Source organism: Stegastes partitus, unplaced genomic scaffold, assembly GCF_000690725.1.
Source record: "Stegastes partitus isolate 25-593 unplaced genomic scaffold, Stegastes_partitus-1.0.2 Scaffold793, whole genome shotgun sequence".
NCBI classification, from domain to species: Eukaryota; Metazoa; Chordata; class Actinopteri; family Pomacentridae; genus Stegastes; species Stegastes partitus.
In genome coordinates, this window is record NW_007578524.1 from 7588 (window position 1) to 13370 (window position 5783).

Below are 5783 nucleotides of genomic sequence, written 5' to 3' on the forward strand. Positions count from 1 at the left end.
TACAGATTATTTTCCTCAGTTTTAGTACACATTTGTGAAAATAGTGGTTGTCCAGCATCATCATTAACTCCAGCTGCAATCTCTCCCTTTCTGACTCACAGGCCTGACGCACATCTGCGCTGCATATGTGTGTCTGCAAAAGGTTGTTTTGTGATTTAAACTGTGTACAGACAGTTTCTATATAAAACCTGAAACTAACACTTTACAGCATCTGTTGATGCTCTCCAGAGTTTTTATTTTCCAACGTGTTCCAAATGTAGTCGTGAATCTTGTGTCAGTGGCCTAAAACGAGGTAGACCACTTGACCTTCTCTGATGTCTTGCAGCATTAATTTGCATTCGAATCATGACCGCTACACAGCTTTTTATTTATGAGGAAGGCATCAGATATTATGCTTTTAGACCACGCTTATTTTTTTGAACACTTTCAGCACTGTGGCTGTTCTTCTGAGTTCAGTGCAAAACATTTTTATAGGTTTACCCCAACCAACTTAAACCCAAACACAAGAACAATGCATTCCCCTCATTCTGCACCAAACTACCTCCAACTTTTCTCGGCTTCTGCGTTCATTCTCCTGCTTAAAACGCAGCGTTGTGTCTCCCCAGAGTCCGTCCCCCTTTGTCTTCCGGGGAGGGCTGAACTGAGCAAAAGGAAGCGTGTCAGCAGGGGGATAGATGAGTATCTGAGCTGCAGCAGGAGAGGACACAGCTGGGAGATGATCCAGGGTGACTGCTACCAGCCGGCTGTTATGTTGGACTTTTTCTTTTTCTCTTCAGCGGGGACTTGCTGTTTATGACATCTTTGCCACCTCATCCTGTGATTCTCGTTGGTGTTGTCAGTGTTAATCGTTCAAGAGCAGAGGGGGATGGTTAGGATGGAGTTGTAAAAACTTTACAGCTCAGAGCCAACTTGTTCCTTGAAGGCACTTCTGTGGTGGTAAGACCAGTTTTGATTACTCAAACGTATCACATTTGGCAGCAGCAACTTTTTGTCTTGTGTCATTTAGTTCAGGTGAAGCAAAAAAATAGGAAGAATAATGGAAATGCATAGTGGAGACTTTGGCTGTAGTATTAATGTATCCTTCCTTTGTGCACATTTCTGATTATGCTGTTAATCGGGTATATTTAATATTTGCAACCTGTAGAAGGATGCATTTCATCATCACCCCCAGTTTCGTTTTATTGCAGTCGATTGCAAACGTCCCCTGTTTTTGCAGCATTACCTACTGATGAGGTGTAGACAACCACTCTGACTGCTAAAGTGCAATGCCAAAACAATGTTCCACCGTTTAACAGAGTGATCTTTCAAACGGTGCCAAGTTCTGTTCTTGTGGAAACAAGTTGTTACCTGTGTTTGTGTGTCAGTGGGTGACGCGTGGCGACAACACTGGCCAACATTTGGGAATCGGCTCCCGCTGATGGTGCACATGTTCAAATGAGGCGCAGCTTGAGCCCTCAGCCATCATTGTTTGCCAGACGCTGATCCGAGATTCTTTTTTGGAAACGATACAGAATCTTGACTTCACACAGTTTTTGAAGATGCTGCCTCAGTTCTGAAACTCAGCAGCACATTACACCACATCGCCCACTGCCTGCTCCAAACTGTCTTCATGAGTATTTTATGTGTATCAAGTGAAGGGCCAGCAAAAAAATCTTCTGAAGAATTTAATTAGCTGCTCAGAGTCAGAAACAACAGTTCAGGCTCATTGACAGTTTAAATGTCAGTTTGTGTGAAAAGGGAAAGAAAGGGGGGGAAAAAATCATTTAGTCTCTTCAGCCATATAACTCCCCTCACTTTCTTTGGACTGTTAGATATACTGAAAATTATATGTAATCCAATATACTTCACACTTCTGGTCCTCTCGTCACACTTCGCCTCACGAAGTGGAAGTGACCATCGCAGAAAATCAACCCATTAACTGCAAGTACAACTACAAGACACACTGATTCCCAGAGGCAAAGCTGAAGGAAAGGGCAGAAGGCTGTCTCACTGCACTAATAAGACACCAGTAGGGCTGGAGCTATCAATGATTGTTATTAATTAATTTATCTGGTGATTAATAGCTGAAAAATCGCTCAATTCAATCAATCAAGCAATTACATGGTATGGAATTACAATTAAATGTCAAAAAAGAAAGAAAGAAAGAAAGAAGAATGGCCAATCCCAACTTCCAGAGCCCACAGTGACGTTTTCAGATATCGTTTCTTGTTCAAGCAAAAATTCAAAACCAAAACATGCTCACTTTCCAGTGAATTCGATAAATGTTTAGAAATTTGCACCCATCCATCCATCCATCCATCATCTATACACCGCTTAATCCTCACTAGGGTCACGGGGTATTACTTTGCAGCATCGTGTTTTTGTTACCACCACAGGTTGGTAACAATACAAACATCTCAAAGCTTTCTTAATTTTTGTCTTGGCATCCATCCATCCATTATCTATACACCGCTTAATCCTCAGGAGGGTCATGGGGGGCTGGAGTCTATCCCAGCTGACTCAGGGTGAAGGCAGGTTCACCTGGACAGGTCACCAGTCTATCACAGGGCTACACTTAGAGACAGACAACCAAGCACACTCACATTCACACCTACGGACAATTTAGAATCACCAATTAACCTCAACATGTTTTTGGACTGTTTGAGGAAGCTGGAGAACCCGAAGAGAACCCACGCTGCACGGGGAGAACATGCAAACTCCACACAGAAAGATCCCAGGTGTCCTCACTGGGGCACGAACCGGCGACCTTCTTGCTGCGAGGCAATGACTAATAACTCTAAAATGTCTAATCAGTCAAATTAGTTGCTGATGATATTTCTGTCAGTTGACTGATTTGGTCAGTAACTGCTTGTTTCTGCACGTTGTCTTTATTTTCTGTTTATTTGTGCTTTTTTTTCTTCATAAAGCAAAACAACATGTTAGTTTAAAGCACATTATTAATAAATCACAGTCTAAAAAGTGAGTTCAGTGAACCTCTTACCATCAGTTGATGGATGCATGATGGCAAGATAAAAAATAAATAAATAAATCTAATTTATTCATTTATATTAAACCTTTTAAGTTGCAAACATTATTTTGATGTCTTGGGTTTAGTCAGAGCTGCAAGGTGGCAAGAAGGTCGCATCAACTAAATATATATAGTGTGTAATTTAGGTTCAAATTTCTTCGTCAGTTGTTTTTAAAAGAAAATCCAGTTGAGGCAACTGAAAAAATTTGGCTCAATGACTTAATTTTTCTTTACCCTGACTTTAGAATATAAATATAAATACTTATTCGAATTAGAATATTCAAACTAATAGTTAAATAAGAGACAACATTTGGACTAATTTCCCTGCAGTTACCTAACCTCTGCTTAGAAACCTCTGGGCTCTACTTCCAGCATTGTCACTCTTTCATTCCCAATACACATTTCATCATCACATTTATGTGGTTTCCCGTCAGTCTGGATAGGAAACTGTTTTACCACCACAGTGAGCCAGCATTCAAAATGACATATTGATTGTGGACGCTAACGGGCACTTTTGGCTAATGGCACTTTCAAAAGGTTTGTAAGGTCATACAAGAGCTGGCGCCAAGCATCCTCTTTCCCATCCTGGTGCTCCCTGAGCGGGGGTGGGGAGAGTTGACGGTATGGTGGTTAGGTTTTAGCATACGATGCAAGGATTTGTTTCAATTCCCGTTTCTTAGGGTTAGGGTTAGGGTGTGACAAAATGTTTCAGCTTTTTGGAGAATGAATGATTTAAATCCTGTGGACTGAACAAACCCAAAACAGATACATACAGCAGAAAAGTTCTTCTTAATACCTAATAATATAGATTAAATCAATTTCTCCTAAATTTCATGTGATGCTTAAATAAAGCTGAACTCGTTATCCTAAAGGAATCATGGCTGCAGGAGAAACATAGAAGTAATTCACCAGTTACATCCGCTTACAGTAGAAAAGAGTCCTCTCATGCAAATCTAACTTCAGCTGTAATTTATACGTTGCGTGTGTCATGATTTTGTGCGTCTAAAATTAAAACTAATTGGTAGATTTAACGGGATTCCACAGTGTGCCATCCTACATTCCAAACGGCGCAGAAGCTTTTTCAGTAGTTCAGGCACATATGAAGTTCTCATAAAGTGCCCTGCCTGAAAAGTGCTTTAATCTTTGTTTACAGGAGCACAGCCTGAAAGCTGTTATAAAGATTGTTTTTTAGGACCTGGAGATGCTCCTCCTGCTGCTGCTGCGGGTACATTTGTTGTTTCTTACTTTTGAGATGAAAATTCAAAGATTGGCTCAGGCACAAAAAGAAAAAAAAAAAAGAAAAAGCCCAGACACCTGTTTGGTGTTTTTGTGGGTGCAGTTTAACAGTCGAATTTTGAGCTTTTACCTAACAAGCTACCAGTTTGTGCTCCACCGAGCATGTGATAGTGTGCAGCGCCGCCGCGTACCACCGCGTTTCACACATCATGGTGCATCGGGCCAAAAGTTAGACCATTGAAACGGCGGGTTTTGTTTGTTTGTTTCACGCTGATTTTGTTCTGAGAAATGTGAGCGTAAAGAGCAAAGGAAGTAATTTGATTCCTCTGACGTGTTCCTGCTTGTTAGTTCAACTCACTAAACATGCTACTCATACTCCTGAATGATCCGTGCAGTTAAGTGCTCTTTGTTGTGGGTTCAAGTGTGCAAGCATTACAATGGGCTACAGGAAAAAATATGGACATGTGACAGACATTTTCATATGGAGGAGGAACGTCCTGCATCCCACATATTGAAATTGAAAGTCTCAGCGCACCTTATTATTGAAAGCAGTATCCTGTGTTTGTTTACTTCCCTTCGTGACATAAGCTGAATCTCTTTTCTAAATTTCAGTGAAATCCCTCAGGTCTCCTACTTTATGAACTTCTTCTTTGGATCACAGTGAATGTTTTTTATTTTGAAAAATAACTTCATGGACTTTTTTAGATTATTTATACCTTCATGTCATTTGATGTTGATATAACCTGATATCAATATCCACATGATATGCCATGAAACAAATATTTTGTTGAAGGAAAATCCTGATTATTTATTTCCCCTATTATATTTCAGCTCACATCCCAGTCTAATGTCTTAGGTTTCCACTTTCCTTGAAGCCAGTCTCATGCAATTTGACTGTGACGGGCCATATTGAGGACAGCCCGCTAGGGACAACATCACAGACTGATTATGACACTAAGTGTTGATTTCCTGTTAGTGTTTCTGTCACTACCATTCTCAGAGCTGCGTTTCCTGCCAGGATATGCCAGCTCTCCTACTCTCCGTCTATTTCAGCGTCTGTGTCACTCACTCCCTCTCTCTCCCATGCTGTCACTGTCTGCGGGTGTCTTGTGTGGGTGTTATGTACTGTACATGCTGCATCTGCGCTGTTACACCGACTCTGTATGGTTTATCCAGCCATCTGAAAAATGCACTCCCTGTACCCGGAGATGCTTTGGAATAAAATATTGTTCTTTTTTTTTTTAAAGGATAATTCTGGTTTATTACAATTATGGCCTTGTTTTTATAGATTAAGCAATCATTCTTATTGGTGCCAATAATTTTGCACTTACTAAGATCTGCTTACAATGAGAAATAACGTCCAAGATTTTGGGTGGGCGCACATGGCCTCCCTGAGTTTACTTCCAGATAATGTGGTTTAAATAATCCAGCTACACTGTGGGCTTGTGTATAGCTTGCATTCTTGCAGGACTTCTTGATGGCTGGAGCCAGTAAATTAAAATATATAGCAAAAAATCAACACTTTATGATTTAAATTGCA

At 40.6% G+C, this 5783-nt stretch overlaps 1 protein-coding gene across 2 annotated transcripts in view; it reads left to right on the plus strand.

Annotated features, from left to right (window-relative positions):
* The first annotated feature begins 679 nt into the window (after positions 1-679).
* Positions 680-5783, plus strand: part of tbxa2r (thromboxane A2 receptor) — a 13335-nt gene continuing 8231 nt past the window's right edge. For both annotated transcript variants that reach the window (XM_008292200.1, XM_008292199.1), the window contains exon 1: positions 680-936. The gene's annotated coding sequence lies outside the window, so the exon portion shown is untranslated. The remainder of the gene's footprint in view (positions 937-5783) is intronic.